Here is a 22,528-nt window from a genome sequence, read left to right as displayed (position 1 = left end):
GTTAAATGCAGCGACCTGTTGCTATCTTAGCAACTATGAATACAGTTTTTTATGCAGGACCGCTGTTCCGATTTCTTCATAAGGAATAAATTATTTTTTAAAGAATTATGTTTACAGTCTTTCTCTGTGTGCTAAGCCTCCCCCCCATGTGTGTCTATATGCATACCTGCACACACACACGTCATCAGTCATGCTGGCACAACAGATAACAAATAATTGCCGTCATTAGTGAACAATGTTATTGTGTTATCTGTTTAATTAACAGATATTAATTCACTGTAATTTTACAAGGTCAAGATAATATAGGGAGTATATTTTTTCTTAACCCAAAGAACATCAGTTGTGTTAACGTAAAGAGAGGATAACTTTAAGAATTACAAGTTTTAAGGATCCAGCTTAGGAAATGCACAGTGGAAGTTAGAAGCCTGTGCAGTCACAGAGCGCCAGCATCATAGGAACCACAGAGCTGGTGGTGGGCTACCTTGCGTGACTGAGTACTGTGGTGGATTGATAGACACGAAGACGAGCATGTGCACTGTGCAGAGGAACAGCTTAGATACACAGAGGTATGCTATGGAAGAGGCAACCAGCCTGTTGAGAATTCATATGCCAAAGAGTTGCAGAGATGCACTGCGGATTTCATTTAGCACTACCTTTTAGGTTCCACCTAAAACACTTCTTACAATTTGAAGTCCTGAGTCTGATGATTTTAGATGTGCAGTAAGTCAATTAAGCTTGGGACTTAAATAATTAAAAAATCAAAATTAGTTGGATATGAAATATTAGAACATCACTAAAATGTATTTTAAAACTTTTTAATGTAAACCCCTCATTTTTTTCATCTATTTAGTTTTGAATTTATCACAGTAAATGCAACTGTGGTGGGTTTGTGAGAAATGAAACCATCAGGATTTGGATTCCAGAAATCTTGCTCTCCTTGGGATGAAGCATTCTAACAGTGCTAGAAAGAAAATCACTTTCCTGCCAACTGAGGCAGGTTGTTTATCTAAACAGTGGTGGCAAAATAAAAGTAAAAGGTTAAAGTGACAATACACGTGAATTATAAGAAAACTCAATTACTGAGGCTTCTCCTGAGCAGCAGAAAGTGGCTATGGGGATGCTAATTTTCAAGTCTTTGAAACTTTGAATAACAGAAGTGCCTGCTACCAGCTCCAAAGCAGGACGCGAGGGTACGAGGCAACACAGTGACAGCATCCCTCTAACTTGCTAGGCGTCTCGCGGCTTTTCCTAATGGAGCGGCCCTGGGTTGCCACAGTCTCCAAGCGGCAGCGGCCGCGGGGGGGACCCTTCGCTTCCCGGCGGCTTCAAAGGGGCGCTGCGGCTCGCCTTGTGTCCCACTGGATGGCACTGCTGATCTACATCAGCCACTGATGCTGTCCAGGCAGCATCCCTACAACCTTTGCCAAAATTGCTTCAAGTACTGTTTTACTCCCTTCTCAGATACGGCAGCAAGCAGATGCAGTTATAGAAAAACCTATGAGAAAATCGACGTGTTTCTCAAAGGCTTATAGACAGGGGATGTGCAGCCTCTTCTTTTAATCTGGTGGGTACCAATATCGATTTGTATGGTGGGATGAGTACTGCAGAGAATACCTGGAGTCACTGCCAGGAATGTATGGAAATAGTTGCTGGCATCACTGCAACGTGATTGATGCTTTAGTCTGTGATATATTTTGTCTTTTGTGCCATTTTAACAGTAGTGGTTCCAGATGAGATACTCTCCTTATGTACAAGAGTAAAGAAATATTCTTGAGCCAGTTACAGAAGGTGATATTATAGCTAAAGCTTGTGCTTGAATCTCAGGCCAGAGGATGTTTGCGCGCAGGCTGCTCTCAGTTCCCTTGGGAGGATGAAACTGCAAATCAAGAATGTAGGTAGGCGTATAGCAGAGATGTTCAATGGGTGAGACAGAGAAAACGACAAAACACAGTGGATGTGGCTAGAAGGGTATATTTAAGAACCAGTGAGATTAGATTATCTCCCACGCTAGCTTACTCTCTCTACAACATTACATTTGCTATGTCCACCCTTCCCAGCAGGGAGGTCACAGCTGGTTCAGGGTCAGGCAGAAAGTCCTGTCTGTCTCTGCTGTGCAGCTGCTCACAGGTACCAGTCAGGGCATTACCGGGCAGGTGCTCCAGCCTTTTAACCATGTTAGTGGCCCTTTTCTGGCTTTTCTCTGGTTTACTCCTCACATACTGCAGGCTTAAAACTGGACAACCTGCTCCACGTTCAGACCCACAAGTCCTGTGCAGAGAAGAATGAACACTTGTCCTCAACGTAGCCCAGTATGTGGTTAGCCTTTCTCACTGCATGGGCACACTGCTGAATCCAGTTCCACTGGTCCACCGGGAGATCCAGTCCCTTTTGCAGAGCTGCTCCCAAACTATTCAGTCCCTGACCTGCATTGATGCACACTGTGTTCCTTCCCAGATGCAGGACGTTGCATTTGTCTTTGCTCAACATCTGGAGGTTCCTGAAGCACCTGTTGGCCCATGGAACGCACACTTGTGATATCTCTGGCTGTCCTTGCACGAGGAGTCTAGTATCTCTGGGAACACTGGCCCTGCACATGACAACATGCAGAATCAGTCACCTAATAGAAGAGGAAAAAGGTGTTCAGTCTTTTCCTGAAGCCTGAAATCAATCAAGTCATCTGCTCCATCAAAAAAGTTGAATAATACTAGTCTTAAAGCCTCAAAACAAATTCCTCCATTGTTTGGCAAACCAGTGGGAGACAAGAGCTGCAAGTATGAAAGGCTGATATTGTCCCAGAAGAGCATTTCACCAAGCTCTGAAAAGTGTTGCATTGTGAAATGATCCTGGTGACAACCCGGGAACACCTATTGTATTCATTAAATTATTTCATACTGCTCTTTGGAAAGTGATAACAATAAAATAAACTCTTCTGTTTGTTTTTGGGAATGACAATCAAGGAACGGAGGTAGGTAGAGAGTAACTGAGGGACTGAGGGCTGTATTTAATCAATAGTGTTCTGTTGATAAAGGGATATCATTTTGGTGTGGTATCTTTCATATCTTCCCCACAGACTTGAATAATGAAGGCATTTCCACAGCCTGATGTCAGGGGACACTTGTTCCACAAATGTGAACATATAAGGGCTACTCTCCAAGAAAAAAAAACAAGTCTTTTTCCTCTACTCTGAATCAAATCCAGCTTGTCTTTTGTGAAAGGCTGTTACACAAGTTTCCTAAAGAAACAAATCTTGAAATAGCAGTTGCTTAGAGGTTTCTCCCTTAAGACTGATGGTGTTCACATCCAATTACCTTTGAAAATCATCTTTCTTCATTTTAAATTTTGTGGAGATTTAAAGAATTGTCCGTACCTTTAATTCATATGAAAGCAATAGTTTAAATTTGACCTGTGTATGTGCTACACATTACATTCTGTGGGATAAATTATTGTGAATGTTGTCATGAATCTGAATCACGAGGATTTAAGTAAACAAGTTACCTGGGAATCCTCTTTTTAGAATGTAACTAGAATATAACCTTTGTCCATGACATGTCCAAACCTTGCACAGTATAGCATTAGGATGCACTAATACAGCTGCACATTATGCTTCTTTTGAAAAGCACAAGCTATTCTCACGATAATAAATGCAAATTACAAATTTAACTAACAAAAATATTAAAAATCCTATGTTTTTCCCAAAATTAGAGACTCAAATTTTGTAACAATTTAAGTTATTGAAAGCAAAAAACCTAATTACCTGATTACTGCTACAATGATATAAAATAAGGGGGCCAATGCTGAGTATAATGAACATGTGGTTGAATTGTGCACTTGAATTCAAGCATCTTTCCGTCTTTTATTGAAAAGAATTGCTGCTGAGCCACTATCAATATCCTTCTTTTCAGCTGATAGACTTTAACTGCTTTTGGACTCACTAAGACCAAAAACCTGCTACCAAGTATTTGCGCTTTTTAACTTGCTTTTTCACCACAGGAAGTGAGTTGATATAAATTAGCTGGTGTACAGGCACACAATAAGACATTTTTCCCCTAGCAGTTCTCTGATCACTTCTTCCAGTCACAAGTAGCTAATAATTTAGAAATAAACTGAAAATTAAATAAGTTAAAGGCAGTATTAGTGTAAAGATTTTTAGGAGTTGTCTTGGTATGCCTGAGCGTGCCTAAGCGTGAAATAGTTTGAGGGGCCCAGCTTAAAAGAAGACATTGGAAACTGCTGCCACAGTAACCAACAGGATTAGTGATAGACACCCAAAATCACCAATAATGGGAAATTATGGCTAACGTCCAAAACCCCAATACTGATATTTCCACAGTACTCATTGTCTTTGGGTGTCCCTACTGCCACCTGAGTCACCCCCTCAAGTTTCCCAGGCTAAGCATGAGACTCACAGTTAGTTCCTGCCTTACTTTCTACCATGTGCCTCTGGTCTCTAAGTGGTGCAGCACAGCAGTTTCCTTCCTGCTCTGGCCCTCTGTGCGCCAAATTCATTTCATTGGCCTGAGCTGTGATTTGCCGAGCAGATGATTGTGAAGTCAGGGGTGGAGGAAGATGCAGAACTGTGCTTCATCTGGAGCCTGCGGCTCACGCAAAATTCTGCACTCAGAGATGTAGCAATATGCCAGGAACCATCTCCTAAACCTAATCACATCCCAGGTGTTTAAATTTACCACATATTTGAGCAAACAGAATTGCATACACTGGGAGAAAGGAAGGTCTTGGAATGTTTGAGCCACATCCACAGAATTTCGATAATTATGGCACAATATGCAGTGAAATTCCTGAAGTCCTATCCTGAATTCCTGGTAAAATGCTGCTCAGATATTTCTGTGTGTTTGTATGTTGCTAGTTTGATTTCTTTTTATGCAAAGTGGAATGGAGATATTTGGATACTGGAATATCAGTGTTGTCACACCATTCCCTGCAATGGCAGAAAGGTCAGGTTTCTTCAGAGAGGCGCCTGCAACATACCCAGAGATTGTCAGGCTGCGTATTTATCTGAGCGCAGGTAGAAGCTGGCATTTCACCAAGGTTTCTAAAGATAGGTTTTCATCATAGAACTATTTAAGGGCATTTAAGTAGGGTGTTGTTGAGAGTATCTAAAGTTAGGACTGAAAGTCCCTGTACAGAGAGAAAGAGAGAGAGAGAGCTGTATCAACAGAGAGTATTCTGGAGATCCTGTGTTACTTTAGCACATTGCAACATCACTGCTCCTAAAGAATTTGTTTTACGATATTTAATTCATTTTTGTTTTATCTCTTTGAGGCAGCCTGAAATTCTCGGTTAAAAAACATGCTGGAGTCTCTCCCAGCTAATACTCTGCTTTTGTCTGGACACCGGCAATATCGTGTCTTGCTCCTTGCTATCAACCACACACAGAGGTCACAGTGTTGTTCCCTCTGGTAAATTACCCCATTGTTTGCAGAATAATAAGAGCTTCCTGTACAGACTGTTTATTTTAAAGTCTAGGACATGAGAGTGCATTTCTGCCATAAATTTAATAGGGTCAGTGCTATTACTCCTTTAATATGCTTAATATACTCTAAAATCTGACTACAGATTCAGATCCTTCAAGTATCACTTATGTGGCAAGGGTCATCAAAGTCTATACTACTCGCAAGCCTGAAATTTAGCATGTGAGTCCTTGCAAAATGAGTGTCTTGCTTTTCCTTTAGAAGTTATAAAGGAGATATATATGTAGATATAATAATCCATTATTTTTTTTCTTATTCAGTTGAAGAATTCTAATCAGACTGATTTTGAAGCTCTAGATTTGTTTGATTGTAGGGATGTATTGGTTGACGTCATTGTCAGAAACCAAGGACTGCAGTTTATTTAGTCCTGTGCTTGCCAGATCCCCTCTGTATAGAGCAAGAATCACCCTTTTCTTTCTTTGGCATTGCTGCAGTGATTTTCCCTCATTTAACAACATGCTAAAGGCCTGTGGTTCATTTGGTTACTGGCATAACTTGAACAGTCTACAGCATAATGAAGAATCTCTCTAATCAGGGGAGGCTAGAAGAACTTGGTTTCATAATTAAACAAAAGTGAATTAGCAGTATAGTTTTCTTTCAAAGAAATAGACACCAATCAATACCGGTGAGGGAAAAAAAATTTACTGAAGTCTAGTGACTACTTTGGTTCAAGAGTCAAATGGAGTTTATTGATCTTTTCTAGGGACCGTCATTCTCCTCTTCCTTCTTTACAACCCTGCTTGCAAAGGGTTTGACCAGAACAGACAGAGGGGCATCTCCTCATAATCTCCAGCATATGTACCATCTCCTCAGCATATGTACCGTTCCAGCACTCAGCATCCAAGGCATCGCATCTGTCTTCACAATTCCTCTGACCTTCTCCTTTCTCCCACCACACCTAATCCTGGCCTCCCAATCCCAGGGAGAAGTTTGGTCCTCCGTTCCAATTCTCCACTCTCTCCATACAGACATTAGCTGACTTTTCAATACCAAGGTGGGTGAAATTCAGCAGGGCTTGACCTGCCAGTCCCCAAGCCCTCTCCCTCCTTCCTCAGGTATCCTGGTTGTCTTCCAGTTCTAATAGTTGCATTTTAGCTTGAGGTCTCACTTTCTACCGTTACCTGTACTTCTCAAAATTGCACCTTCCCTGGGCTTTCCAGACTTTCCAGTCTTCTTTTCCTTCTCTGACTGCTCACCACATCTCTGTCTGTTTCTTCAGTATCTCTTAGTCATTTATATAAGGTCATCAGAATGGCCATAGTGGGTCAGTCCATCATCTCTAGCAGATAGATACATCATCTACAGTGACTGGACACGAAATGTCCTTTCCTGGCCCCCACCAATTCATTTTTCAGACATTCTGAGGCAGTCATGATATCTTTGCATTTATTAACACTAATAATTTCTCCTCCCTGCCCTTTTTTATGTGGCAGTCTCCTTTCTTTTTACATTTTTTTGAAGCCAACCTCATCTATCATCTCTTTGTCTAGGTGAATCATGCTATCTCTTTATCAAAGTTTCTGGATCCAGGTTTTGCTTTTATTTCTGCATCACCTCTTATTCTCAGCCAGAGACATGGGAGCAATTTGTGCAAGATACTGTTCAAACTCAAAGCAGGAAGATAGATCTTACTCCAGTGCACTCACCACTTAATTATAAGATGAGAAACACAGGTGGATAAAAGTAAGTGGGAGTGTTTGGATAGGATGAGAGTGGTTGGCTCTGCACAGTGATACAGGCATCACAGTAAAACAAAGTGTTAAAGACATTTTTCTTTATTTATCCACTTGCTTTCTGATCTTGCTTCAAGTAAACAGTCATCTTCCCTGTGTTTCAGGTTGTTCATCTGCTTGTTATCCTCCCAGTGGCTTCTTTTTCTTGTCTGCAAAACCAGACTGTGTAAACTTTCACCGCTGCTTCTTTCATTTTATTATGAAGAATCAAAGAAGTTGGAAAATCTATCACCCAAATAAAATACCTTGTTTATGTTTGACAACTGAAGAATATCTTTAGAAATGTTCTATCTGAATAGCCCAAATTCTAAGTCCCACTCTACATGACCATCAGTTTTACATATTACATGAGGAGAACCTTTTCATGTATTGCCCTTAGAATCATAGAATCATAGAATGGTTTAGGTTGGAAGGGACCTTGAAGATCATCGAATTCCAACCCCCCTGCCATAGGCAGGGACAACTCCCACTAGACCAGGTTGCCCAAGGCCACATCCAGCCTGGCCTTGAACACCTCCAGGGATGGGGCCTCAATGATGATACACCTGACACGTACGCCTTCCTGATATGAAGCTCCATTGCCATCTCATGTCATGACTGGGGCTTCCTTTTTAGTGGTCTGTCAGCTAGATCTCCTTTCCCAGTGCCTTTCAGACAGCTTTTCTTAAGGGGCTCTTTCTTCCTATGCAAACACCTCCAAATAGGGAAACCAAGAAGAGCTACAGTCCAGGTGTGGGGGTGCACTCTGAGAGGAAGGCAATCCATGGCAGCAGTAAGGACTGTTTGGCAGCAGAGTGTCTTTAACCCTGTCCCCCTCTGTCCATCCCTCCATCCATCCCTTCCTTATTCCCTCTGTCCCTCCATCGATCCCTCCCTCCCTCCCTCCCTCCCTCCATCTCTGTCTCCCCTGAGGAGCTTCTCCAAGTGTTCATAGTGGTTTGCAGGAATTCACAGAATTCACAGAATTCACAGAATTCACAGAATTCACAGAATGGTTAGGGTCTTGAAAAGAGCTCTTGGGTTTCTGGGCCATGCAACAGTCTGCTGGCTAATAGGTAATAGGAAACTGGATGGTCTAGATGAGTTTTTCTGTAGTGCTGCTCTTGGACGCATGGGATTCCTAGAATTTAAAAGGCAAACAAAATCAGACATGTTTCAATGCATGTCTTAGCAGATTCTTCCCTCTTAGCTCAGAATCAACTGCCATAAAAATATCAGACTGACTCTTACTCTCAAACAGTCTCTTACTCTCTGTTTGCTCCATTGGTAGAAAGTCAGGAAATAAATTCTCATTTCCAGAAAAATCTGTCAGCTATTTTTAACAATTGCACCAAATGTGCTATTTTCATGTGAAAATATGCAACTTTAGCTCTTTCTTGAATGCAAGAAAAGTACTTTTACTGTTAAAAATAGCTGTGATACTCCTCATGAAAACTCCTCAATAAAGAATGTTAGACATTTCTTCTTATAAGCAAGCACACATGAATTTGTCCTTTTGATTTTTTTTTTCCTTTTATTTTGTTAAATCCAGAAAAAAGACTGCATAAGTGGTTTTGGTTTTGGTTATTTTCCCCAAAACTAACCAAAGAGGATAAGTGTGCAGAATATCTTGGAAAATGAATTTTAGATATGCAGTAACAATTTCTCCACAGTCTGCAGGCACTGTGGTGGAAAGAGTATGTATCTTCAAAGCTATGTATGGAAAATGGAGTATGGAAGTGTTGGGGCAATCTGTAGTAGCAGACAGCATACCTCAAAGTCAACAGTCTCCTCAACAGCCAGACATCCACAGCCTTAAAGTTCTATCTTTCTAACAGAATTCTACAAAATCCTCAATATTTCTCTCTTTATGACAATGAGGGAGAATATCACCACTGCCTAATTAGCTCTCTGCCTGCTTCAGAGATGACAGTGGATGTGCTTGTCACTGAGAAAAGAGCAGAAAGCACCAAACCAAACAGCTGCCGCTGTGGTGACACAGAGCCATGTTGCAAAGGGAATACTAATAAGCCTGAACGGTACACACCGGAGAAGGGAAGACTTTGTTTGTATTTCACAGTGTACTGTAAAAACCAGCCCCAGTACTTGAGAGGGATCATTAACAGTATGATAAGAGGTAATTCAATACCAGCTCTGCAGTGCTCATACCAACTATTTTCTTTCATTTACCTAGAACAAAAAAAGAAACTTAAACAGTTTGAAATTGGTATGCTTACTAGTAAAGGTACAAACAGCAGAGAGTGCAGCAATGCTGGGAACATTTTGCATTTTTTTACCCAAGTACAGCTGCTCTCATGTGGCTAGTGGCAGAATTTATCATAAAAATAGATTTAACTACTTTATGAATGCTTATTATTCATGTTGATTACTGGGTTTAAGCCAAAAGTTGCAGCCGTTCCACCAGACCAATGAGTATTATTACAGCCTAGAATTAGCTCTAAGTAAAACTTACTACATAGTTCCAAACAAACAAAGAGAAAGAGGCTTTTTCCTTTTTTTTCTTCCCATACAGACAGATCTCTTAGGCAGTGTGTTAATTCCAGTTGCTATAATACTGTTTAGGCAATTTGGGAAGGATACAAATAAGATGAACTGGAAGACAAAAGGGGGAAAATAATTTAGTCAGCTTTTCTCATGGAAGAGGAAGAACTAAAGGAATATCCTACCTCCATCAGGATGTTGGAAAGTTTGTTTTGGATGTTGTTATTCTGTTCTTAGCTTTTAGGTGTGGAGGTGTCCTGCAGCATTATTAATGGGAAAGAAAATGCATACATATAGAAATCTGTGAGACAGATTTCTCTAAACAAACTTGTCCTTATTTCAGCTGAGATAGAGTTCTTTGTCTTTCTAATGGCTGCTGTGTATGAGAATAATGCTGATAAGACATATTGTTTCATTTGTACCTAAGTGATGTTTACATTAATTAAGGAATTTTTCAGCTTCCCAAGGAAGCTGAGAGGGAGCACAGACAGGAAAAGCTGGCCAAAGGAATATTTGATACTATAGACATCATGCTCAGTATATAAATGGAGGTTGGCTGTGGGGCAGGAATCCATGATTGCTGCTTGGGATGAGCTGGGCAACCGATCATTGAGCGGTGAGATCAACTCATGTTGTATCACTTTATTATGTATATTCTTTTCTTATTTTTGTTGTTATTGTTATTATTGTTATTATCATTATTTTCCTCTTCTGTTGCTGTTCTACTAAACTGTCTTTACCTCAACCCACAGGCTTGCGTTTTTTGGCTTTTTCCACTCTTCCTTTTCTCCCTCTTCTCCCTGCCCTACTTGGGGAGGGAGGGATGAGCGAGTGGCTACATGGTCCTAGTTCCCAGCTCAGGTTAAACCACAACAAAACTGTAGTATTCACAGTGGGTCTTGCAAGTAACTAAAAAATCTGGACATGCATGAAATAAGGTATTTCAGGTGCATCACCATCATACATTGCACAAACAACATTTGTGAGATCTTTAAAGCAGTGATACTCAGCAACAGTGAGAAGGCAAGGAAACACTTTTGAACAGAAAGGGCTCAATGGGACTGAAGAACAAGACTTTGTGACTGGAAGTTTTACACCTCTCGTGTATATACTGGAGAGCCTAACAAGGAGGAGAACAATTTCTTTAGTTCAATAGTTTTGTGGTTATAAGATCTGTCCTGAAGTGAGAAAGCGTACTGTTGACCCTCAACAGCAATCAAGGACTTGACTTTGCTGCTCCAGCTTTACAGCAACAAAGTAGCCTGGGGTAGGGCAACCCTGCAAGGCTAAGCCAGTGTGAAGGGCATGCAATACTCAGGCACCAAAGAGAGAATAATCAAGAGAAATTCTGATTTTGCCACTCCATGGTAACACTGTCTTGAGTTCTGTTTCTCGGTCCCAGAGGTCATTTATTCATTGGGTCTTAAGTGGAAAAAAACACACACGGTTCTCCTAGAGATCAGAAACCACGTTCTTTCCCTGTTGACCTTACCAGGCAGAAGAGTAAGTCGGTCACAAGGTTCTTGCATTTCTGGCTGTGTATTGGTGCTTCCCTGCCTTCAGTCTGATAGGAAACACACTCTCAGGCCCCGTCATGCCAAACTGAAGGGACCTTGATCCTTAATCTCCGGTTTCCTTTGCTAGTCTTTTATCACTAAGCTACTTTGGAAAGGTCCTGTTAACATCCTCTTTCATTTTTAAGCTGGTGTTCAAATTGCTGAAAAACCATCTTTGTCAGTTCAGAGATAGGGAGATTAGCATAATGGGAATAGTACATTATGAGTCCAATTCTCTGCTGTCAGCAAGGGTTTTTTCCCTCAGCAGTAGCATCCTAAATTGCCTTTCCATCTGATTTTCTAACCACAGTAATTAAACTTCAGAACCTGATTTCATGTCTTCATCCATGCCACTACCTTAGTCAATAGGGGAAATGCTATACTTATGTAAGTGACAGAAGAAGCACATTTCACTGGAAGAGGACCTCAAACGTTCTTCTGCACCAGAGGCACTGTGAGAGGCAGCTTGGAGCAGAACTGGAGCTGGCGTGGAGAGGAGCGGGACATGTCTGAGTGGCTTGGTGATTCCTGTTTTCCAGTTCAAAGGGAATAGCACTGTGTTGAGACAACCTCTACTGCCTGAACCACAAGTTAATCAAAACCCCAAAACAACAATTAAAAAACCCAACAAAACCTGTAACTGCCCCACTCATGAAAGGAAAAAAACCACAGCACGCTTTCTGTGCTTTGCTGCGCCTATGGCTTCTCTGCCAGAGGGACTGGGAAATGACTGTATCATCTTCATTTGACTTACATGTTAGGCTACAAAGCTTAATGAGTGAGAAAAATGCAAATGCAGAGGGGTAAAATGTAATAAATTCCGTGTGACCTATATATAGTGACAGATGCGCTGAAGACTGATGTCCCATTCCCATTTACACCACAGGTCCTTGACCATCCCTCTGGCACGGAACTAGCATTATGCTAGGCAGGAATTACATTGTATGACTTTATGCCTGATTACAACAGGCCCTTTTAATTCAGCCTACAGAAGACAGCTGCCTCCTGGGAGCTCCTGCGAGGGCCCTGGGCCTGGGCCACACCACAGGGACCCCGCAGCCCTGTCCACCATGTTCAGTGTGCCTCAGTGAGCGGCTTTGGTGTCTGGCTGTGGCCTCCCCTTGAGCTGCAGACCCTGACACTGAAGGAAGAGGCCACACTGAAAAGACAGAAAGTGTCGTGTTTTCATGGGGAAGGTCCCAGATGGCTCCCAGGAGTGTTTTGTCAGGTGTTTTCACACAAAGCCTGTGAGTGGGTGTCAGACCCAGCCGCCCTGTGAAGAAGCTGTCTGTAAGGACAATGGCCAACATGGTGCTGCCCAGGTGAGGCAGCACTGCCGCTGCTGAGCCTTCTGGGACTTGCACAGGTGCCTTCAGAAAGCCAAAGTATTAGCTGGCTTTGTTGAGTATCAAAAGCAATGCAGCTAGAGAGCAGAGGAGTCTGGTTTTCATCTGTTTTGTCTCCTCCTGCCCTGCCTCTCTGGTTGCTTTCAGATAGCACCTAAGGAGTGAAAGAGGAATGGAAAGTGGGAAGGTGTATCTCAGCTCTTTGTAGCAACAAGTAATAAGAAAATTGAAAGATTCAGCTGCCCTATTTGATCTGCCCAGCAGTGAGGTTCATGCAAGACTCATCTCTGGTGGTATTGGTCTTTCCTCTATGGCTGTAGAGGCCGTGGAGCTGCTTATTGCACACAAAACTAAAATAGGTTGATATAATTTGGAAAAAGGACTTTATAGGCTCTTCTTTGTCAGCAGTGTGCCCTTCCAGTGAAGAAGGCTACGTGTATACTGGGCTTCAGTGCAAGACAGGAATGACGTGTCCCTCCTGTGCCACTTTTGGGAGGCTACTTCTGAACCACAGAATCACAGCATGGTCAGGGTTGGAAGGGACCTCTGGAGATCATCTAGTCCAATCCCCTTGACAGAGCAGGGTCACCTACAGCAGGTGGCACAGGATGGTGCCCAGGCGAGTTTTGAATGTTTCCAGAGTGGGAGACTCCACAACCTCTCTGGGCAGCCTGTGCCAGTGCTCTGCCACCCACAAAGTAAAGAAGTTCCTCCTCACGTTTAGATGGAACCACCACATCTGGTTTGGGGACTCTGGTCCCAGAGGTGTTGACGAGCTGGGGAGCAGCAAAATAATCCTGTTCAGTGAATTAAGGGACAGTCAGAGCCTGAATTCATAGAGCCCTTGTAATTTGTTGTAGTAACACAGAAGAGCATGCACCCCTCCATAGAGGTGGTTTAAAATGAGCATGCCATAGATCTTTTACTAACTGCAATACTGTCAAAGCCATAATTTTGACTGCAAGATAGTTCTCAAGGCTGCTCTGCATTTACCTGGTATAAAGCAAGAGGAGAAAGCCAATAAAAAATTCTGTGAAATACAACTTAGCAACCTCTCAAATCATCCAGACCCAATGTTCTCCTCTCTTCCTTCTTCCCCCAGTGAGAGCAGTGTGTCAGGATATGCACCTCCCATCCTAGCCAAGTGGTTCTGCCATACCACTTATATTGGCTAAAACCAGTCATGAAGGTCTACAGGACAGAGAGCTGAAGCGGGCAGAGCAGTGGCACTTCTGCTCCTTCTCTGCTGGAGTACCTGTCAGACCATGTGGGTATCGGAAGGCCAGAGGGCTCCCATGAAGTTCTAACTTACCTCCAAGATCAGGCAACAGAAATCAGCTGACAACCAGACTGGGAGCAGTCTGGCCCTAGGTGTGCTGCTTTCTGACAAAAGTAAATATATTGAGGGTTTGGAGTAGGCTGGCTGGGTAGCGTTGCTTTCTCAGGATGGATGAAGTCTTGTCAGTTGTGTTAGCAGATGAAATGTATTAGTTTACTACTTCTTTCATATCATTTAGCTTTAGCATAACACTCTCTGAAATATGTGATGATGATCAAATATTGGCCTAAAATCTTTGCTGTATGAGCTAATGAGGAGGTCTTGTGGGATTTCATAAGCTTAAAAGTATCTCTGTACCTGGCAATAAGTTAATAGGAAAGTGCTTCCTCAACTAAAGAAAGCTGTAGTGTCATAGGGTGCTATCTAGTACAATCATTGTTATAATAACTGAAAAATCAGTGGTACTATTTCTTTCACAGAAACCAGGAATAACATTTTATTTTTGTAATTATGTCACTGCAGATGGAATTATTCTCCTAAAGAGAAATGTGGCTTTCATTTTCTGAAGTGAGATAGAAGGTAATATAAACCATTCATTTGAATAAATTGTATGCATATGCTATATACTCTCTAAGGCACTTGCTGTTTGTGCTTAACATTCCTATTTGGACAGGCACGTGCATATGTTAATGTGACTGCATATTATTTTAGCTATTTGCATAATTTTCATGGGGTTTTTTTTCAGTTATCTAGTGTCTTTTCAAGGAAGACAAGATCATCTCTAACACTGCAATACCTGCATTTACTGATAATGTAACAGGACGTTGGAGGCATAATTGGTGGGTTGCCTCAGAAACCTACATTTCTGGCATTACTAGGAAACATTGACTTTTAAAATTAATTCAATATTATCTTCTAAAGGAAAAAAATTCTTATGAAGTTGTGAAGGGATTGAAGCAATAAAACCTTCATGGACAGATTTTCATCTGTATTCCTGGCTCCAGGAGACTAATTACTTCAGAATCTCAGTTGTGACAAACAGTATTTTATTAGTACTAAAGGACTTGTGACATTTTCCACCAGGTAGGAAAGGTGAGTTTGTTTTTTGTGCCTTACCCTCTAATCTAAGGACTCTGTTCTCTCTGGATATATTTATTTTATAGTCTGGAACCAGATGGATGTTCAATCTGTATTATAACCCCACCCTCTTTGTACCCTCTCCTTCAACATTGAAATCTAATAGTTACCCACCCTAACTGGGATTGAGTGTACCCTCCACAAGTTTGCCGATATCGCCAAGCTGTGTGGAGTAGTCAACACTTTGGAGGGAAGAGGTGCCATCCAGAGGGACCTGGACAGGCTGGAGAGGTGGGCTTGTGCAAACCTCATGAAGTTCAACCAGGCCAAGTGTAAGGCCCGGCACCCGGGTCGAGGGAATCCCAAGCACAAATACAGGCTGGGAGGAGAATGGATTGAGAGCAGCCCTGAGGAGAACGACTTGGTGGTGTTGGTTGTTGAGAAGCTCAACATCAGCTGGCAATGTGCGATCGCAGCCCAGAAAGCTAATCCTGGGTTGCATCAAAAGAAGCGTGGCCAGCAGGTTGAGGGAGGTGATTCTGTCCCTCTACTTGACTCTCATGAGACCCCACCTGGAGTACTGTGTCTAGCTCTGGGGCCCCCAACATAAGAAAAACATGAACCTGTTGGAGCAGGTCCAGAGGAGGGCCACGAAGATGATCAGGGGGTTGGAGCAGCTGTCCTGTGTATACAGGCTGAGAGCTGGGATTGTTCAGCCTGCAGAAGAAAAGGCTCTGGGGAGACCTTGTTCCAACCTTTCAGTACTTAAAGGGGGCCTACAGGAAAGCTGGAGAGGTACTTTTTACAAGGGCGTGTAGTGATAGGACGAGGGGTAATGGCTTCAAACTGGAAGAGGGTGGGTTTAGATTAGATATTAGGAAGAAATTTTTCACTCTATGGGTGGTGAGGCACTGGAACAGGTTGCCCAGGGAAGTTGTGGAGGCACCATCCCTTTAACTCTTCAAGGCCAGGTTGGATGGGGCTTTGAGCAACCTGGTCTAGTGGGAGGTGATCCTGCCCATGGCAGATGGGTTGGAACTCGATAATCTTTAGGGTCCCTCCCAACCTAAACCATTCTATGATTCTACATTCATTGAATGAATATGTCTTGTTCTGAAAGATTGGATAAACAATAAAAGGATTCGGAAAAAAACCCCAAACCTGGCAGAAGTTCATGTAAAAGAGAAAGAGAAAGTATTACTAGAATGAATATTCTATGATAAATATTTTTAAAAGATAGAAGGTTTTTTTTAAAAAAAAAACATATATTTACAGATCATAAGAACACATCAATAGTAGACATAATGCAGTAAGACCTTGAGTTTAATTGTTGCTGGCCAAGAAATAGATTCCACCATTAAACCATGTCACTAAGGGCCACATCTACACGTCTTTTAAATATCTCCAGGGATGATGACTCACACACTTCCCTGGGCAGCCTGGTCAAATGTTTGGCAGCCCTTTTGGTGAAGAAATATTTCCTAATAACCAATTTAAACCTCTCCTGGCACAACTTGAGGCTCCTTCCTCTTGTCCTATCACTTGTTAGTTGGGAGAAGAGATCAACTCCCACCTTGCTACAACCTCCTTTCAGGTAGTTGTAGAAAGCGATATGGTCTCCCCTCAGCCTCCTTTTCTCCAGGCTGAACAACCCCGAGTTCCCACAGCCGCTCCTCATAAGACTTGTTCTCCAGACCCCTCACCAGCTGTGTTGCTCTTCTGTGGATATGGTACAGCATCTCAATGTCTTTCTTGTAGTGTGGGGCCCAAAACTGAACACAGTATTCAAGGTGAGGCGTCACCACTGCTGAGTACAGGGGAATGATCGCTTCCTTTTTCCTGCTGGCCACACTATTTCTGATAGAAGCCACGATGCTATTGGCCTTCTTGGGCACACTGCCAGCTCATATTCAACCAGCTGAATATGAATCAAGGCTATTGTTTATTTATTTGACATTTTGCTCAATATACTTCCCATTTGAAGAATAATTCAACTCCGACTATCACAAGAGATAACCTGAAATGCCTTTCAGGATAGCTCAAGTTTGTTTCTGAAGTCTTGAATCCTCACATTCTAGGTCTTACACATCCTCATGTAGATGAGTTATAGCAAGTAAGAAGGATTCACATGAGTGTTTTCTTTTCTGCCCAATAGAAAAGTCCAGGTCTCTCAGTGTAAGTTTGCAGAGCAGCTAATATTTTGGGGGGGTTTATGGTATTTTTCTGATGTTATGGAACCTACTACTGACTGTCTTTCCCCTTCCTCATTGCTAGATTCTCAGGGTTCCTATCTGAGGTTGACCTTACCATATAATTTTCAGAATTTATATTCCCATTGAGTTCCTAAAGGAATATATGCTGATTTGAGTGCTATCGTTTTTGCATTATTCTAAAACTCTAGAAAACCTTTTAGACATGTCACCATACACACATCTTAAAAATGTTAATGATTTCCCCTTCATTGTCAGTTTTCCATGGAGACCACACATTAAAATTACCAGGTTATCTCTAAGACCTATAAGTTAGAATACTTTTTTTTTTTTCCCTTCTCCCACCTTTCACAGAATCCTTTTAACTGCAGGTCTGTTAGGACAGCTTGCATTGTATATACTGAGCACTTCTGCACCAAAGGCATGAAGGACAGAGCAGCTGTATACCCAAACTGCCTCTTTATAACAGTGCAGTGTCAGTGGTTTTCCCCTTACTGTTCTCAATGATTTCTTCTCTGTTGCCAAGCTGGTAAAGCTGGAGGAACTCCTCTCACTCCTTTTCACACATCCTTTTCACAAGTGGTCTGAAACCACTTCTCAGTCGTACACTGTTCCCTCCAGAGATCAATCTGTCCTTAGAAGAAGAGTGTTTCAAAGGCTTCAAGTATCCTAAACTTTTTTTGATATGGAGGCTATTGGTGCTAGTTAAATTTCCCAGCTGAGCTCTGGAGAAACAGACCAAAACTGGCACTGGTGCCACTTACAGCAACATTCACACCGTCTATAGCTAATCTAGCTAAAACAATGGAACTCATGGGGGATAGCTGGTAAATACTGTAAATATGACTTATTCCTTACTGGAATAAAAATTATCTTGGTGCTCATAAGGCAATGCATAGTCTGCTTTTGGTCAGAGTACAGGTACATGATAATTATTCCCAGACCCCATCTCCCGTGAATCCTACTTTAAGGTGGAGAACTTGAGAACCCCATGGCAAAAGTCTCTAGGGCAAGTGGGGAAGGGAACAGCAAACAGCAATGATCGGGGTGTGAAAAGGAAGAGTTTGGATTCATGACTTCCATTAAATGACTGCTGTTTTTTACAGAAAAGTAGCCAGTTGGGCTCTTCAGAGATTTTGGCTGTGTTTTTCTAAGTGTGGTAACCTCTTTAAGTATAAATAAAGACACAAAATTGTATTTAATCTGATTTGATAAAATTATATGAATCTGTGCATCTTCAGATACACTGTATTCTTGGTAGTTAAATGTCACAGAGCTTTATGATACAGCAATAAGTCATTTCTATTGAAAAGTACTGAGCTTAGATTGTTGTTATTATCAGGCTATTCAAAACAAAATGAACGGAAAGACTTGCAGAAAAGTCCTGTAATAATGACTAGGTACTAAAACAGTAAATGAAATGCACTAACTGTAGAGGTAAAGCAGTACACATGGTGAAAAACAGTCCTCGCTTCCCACATGCAGTACAGACTATGTGACAGCCCCTTTCTGTTCCACAGACTTATTCATTCTTATTCATTGGGCAAGCGTCCTTGTGCAATCTACTTTAACAGAGGTTAACAGCATTTAGCAATCTCTTGCTTTCTCTTTGAAACAGGAAGTCTTCTGACTAGCACTCAGTAGTTCAACCAATTTGCAGCTCTGCAAAAAACCTACAAAAATACTTACTTTTTTTTTCTGGTTAAAATAGGAACTTAATTTAGAAACCAGCAGATGCTTACTTGTTTCGTAAACATTCATAGCAGGCTTCTCCAAATGCTTTTGCTGGTTTTGAATATTGACAAATGCTACTGGTCATCTCTTCAGTATGGGTGAAATTCCGACCTTACTCATGTTAGACGATTTTGTCATTGCATTTCATAGAGCCAAAATTTGCTTTTGGATGAGTTCGCTAAGTCTTGGTTCTGCATCCAGACACTCACGGTCACTATTATGAAATCTCATCACTCGGTGTTTCAGGGCTGGGCACAGTTGTTTTCCTTATATTTTTTTAACCAGTGCAGAAACTTCAGAAAAATTTGCAGGAAGTTATATTTTCAGAACAGAACTGTTAGGATGTTTTATGTCACAACGGTTATTCTTACATAATAGCTAATTATAAGCCATCTTATTAAAAAGGCTAATCTTGTAATAGAAAGGGGAACCTTTGTTTCATACTGAGAATAATTGCAGTTGTATGTAGTTAGATATTCCAAACTGTTTCTATATGTTAAATTAAAAATTATAGTTGCACAACTATGAGTATAAATAAAAGTAATAGAATGAATGTCTGGGAGAGTTTTGTTTTCTTTTTTTTTTTTTTTTACTGATTTTTTGAAACGCAAAGGCTGCAGATGAAGTCAAAGTTCAGTTGAAGTAGCTGTTGTGGGCTTCCTATCTCAAATAATTTCCCATGAGAATAGCTTCCAAAAAATTAGAAAATTAGAGTATTAACCCCAGGAATCTCCAAGTGCTCCTTAGTCATAAAAATCTGTCAAGGTTCTTACAGTGTATTTTGCTGATTGCTGATCCATTAAATTGTGTTGCACATGAACAAAAACAAAACTTTGAAAAATTTCAATGTGAGGTTAAAATGATATGGTCAGTTTCATTACTACGTTAACTAGAATACTGTGTATCTCTTTGTATGTGGACCAGTTTAATTTTTTTTTCCTGACACATGGAATACTGGATATATATCCTACCTATTCTTCAAGTTTTTTGTTTATAGAAAACAGTAAGGTGCTGTATGAACTGTTGTGCAGGTATTTAGTTATGTGCGTATTCATGACCCTCCTAATGTGATTGTAACTTGAAGCTTGTGTTATTGTTTATTCAGAATATTGGGACACTCAGAGAAGTGAGTAAGACTATAGCAAAAAACCCCTCCAACCCTACAACATTTTTTCTTTTCTGTATTGACTCTGTTAGAAGTTGTAGAGAAGTTTACATCTGAATCCTTCTCTAGAGGGACTCACCAGAGGAATGTCTCAAACCAAAGTGCTGGAGAAAAGGCAATGGACACAGGGACAAAAGGAGCAGTAAGCAGAAGCCCACAAATAATTTCTCCCAGTTCTGAAAGAATTCAGGATTTAAAGTGGCTGAATAGCTAACAGCACTGTATGACATTATGATTGTCCTGGGACCCAGAGCTGCAATTTAAAGTATGTTGTGGAGACTAGATAGGGCGGAAATAGTAAATCAGCGCTGCTTCGACTCCTGTTTTATCACAGAATAAATACAGAAATTGTACCTTCACTAAAATTATTTAATCAAAATCATTTTGCTATTAAGGAGAAAAAAGAAAGAATACATAAGACACTGAAAATCTGGTACGGTGCCAGCAGAATCAACTTGTATAACAAAATTACCTTAATTGGGGAAATAATGTACTGATTTACATTGTTACTCCTGTTTTGAATGCTGTGGCAATATTGAATTGTCAGGAAGAACAAAATGTTCCTGAATTTATATATTTGGCTTTAACTTACATCTAGCCTTGTGCAAGCAAGTATTTAATTTAACCAGATAAACAATATATTAAGTGGTTTGTTTATGCAGGGAAAAGAAACAATGTGACTTTTGATGAGGAGAACCTGCATGTCTAATCTGAAAAGGGTATTTGGAAGCTTTAGTTCTTTGCTGGTAAACAGCGAGAGAAATGTTAGCTTTTAGGCAAATGCACTTTTTGCCAGTGCTGGAGTCCTAGAAGCATTTAACACATCTACAGAGCACAGGGCTTGAGTGAAGCACTTGAGCACCTGCCTGGCCCCCAACTGCAGGAGCCCAGGAGAATCCTGCAAAAGAGAAAAGGAAAAAGGCGGCACTGTGGGCAGTCCTCAGTCTCACATATACTGAGGTAAAACTGCCTGAAGCAGAGTAGAGGGACTTCCAGGAAGAGTATGTTTAGTGGGTTAGAGTGGGCTGTACCACTAGTTTGTTTATGAGAGACAATCTGATGGAAAGGGGATTTTTTCTGATGTCTTAGAAGGAAAGACTTAACTAGATGAGGACCAGATAGCAGAGGTAACACCTCTCCAGTGCTGGTGAGGATTGGCTGTTTTAATTATAATACTAAGTGTGTTTTTGTAAGGGAGCAACTGGTGCCTTTTCTAGTGTGAAAAAGATCGGTATTCGCAACATTTTGAGCTGAACTAGAGCTGGTTAGAACAGTTAGTTGCGTGGATATATGCAAGTATTTTCCTCAAAATGTGATGTCTGAACAAGCACAAGTATTGTTTGGAAATAAGTAGGAAGCAATGCTGGCTGCCTCTGCAGGCTGTTCGGAGAGGAGTCAAAGTTTCCATAATCAATAAAGTGCAGTACTGCTGGGACAAATACTGAAAGGTCTTGAAAATGAAGATAGAAGATACGAAGCTTGTCTTGCTTGCTGTGGTAAATCCATATGAGAAGTTCATAGCATTTTCTGCATGTTCTAAAGCCATTTCCCTATCCTCTTGATTTTTTGCTTTACTAGAAGCATGGTGGATAGATATTAGCAGGACAAGAATTGTCTCTCATGGTCAGAAAAGAGCGTATAGCAGCAATCAGGGTGTAAGGTGACCATGCAGAACCTTCCTGCTCATCTAAGCAGCTGCAAGATGTGTTTTTTTTTTTTTTTAGAGTGTAATCCTAAAGTATCATGGGGAAAGTGTATGTAAATATTTAATTAACTCGAGGTAAATCTCTTGTTCTGACTTTCAGTCAGGCTTGAGAATGTAATATTTTTGTGGCACTAGTGATAGTATTATGAAAAATCAGAGGTATGTGTTACAGTAATTCTAGTGTTCCATGGTTTGGTGCAACCAGTTCTTGAGAAAACCCATATTCCAGCACCCAGGAATCAGAAATTAATTTCTTTTTCTTCACAGCTTATGTGTAGCCCTAAAGCCTTCTTCTTTTAGGTGATCTTCCCAAATCAGTAGAAATTAGGCACCTAAGTCAAGAATAAAGCAGTTCATTGCAGCGACAAAGAGCCAAAGGCATTAAAACTTGCAAAGTGCTCATCTATGACAGCAGTATGTCAAAGCTGAAGATATGTCAGAGTTACACAACTGACATCTGGCTATACCTCCCCTTACCTCTATCTGCTGTATCATCCATCTTGGAAAAAACATAGACTCAAAGGCAAAGAGGGACCGCAGTAAGCCAACTGTCCACCTATTTGAGTTGTTGCTTGTGTCTCTCAATTTCTAGTTACTGCCATTAATCTACCTCTAGATGATATACCATATACTTATTCTTTTTTAATATTAATCAGTATTAAAACACCAGGGAAGAACTGATCTTATAGGATTTGAAGTAGTTCACAGAATATCTACTTTGGCTTCAAATCTCCAGCCTCTGCTCATCCCTTA

This window comes from Charadrius vociferus, unplaced genomic scaffold (assembly GCF_000708025.1).
Source record: "Charadrius vociferus isolate BGI_N301 unplaced genomic scaffold, ASM70802v2 scaffold450, whole genome shotgun sequence".
Taxonomy (NCBI): domain Eukaryota; kingdom Metazoa; phylum Chordata; class Aves; order Charadriiformes; family Charadriidae; genus Charadrius; species Charadrius vociferus.
The sequence above is the reverse complement of the archived record's forward strand: the minus strand, read 5'-3'. Positions refer to the sequence as shown.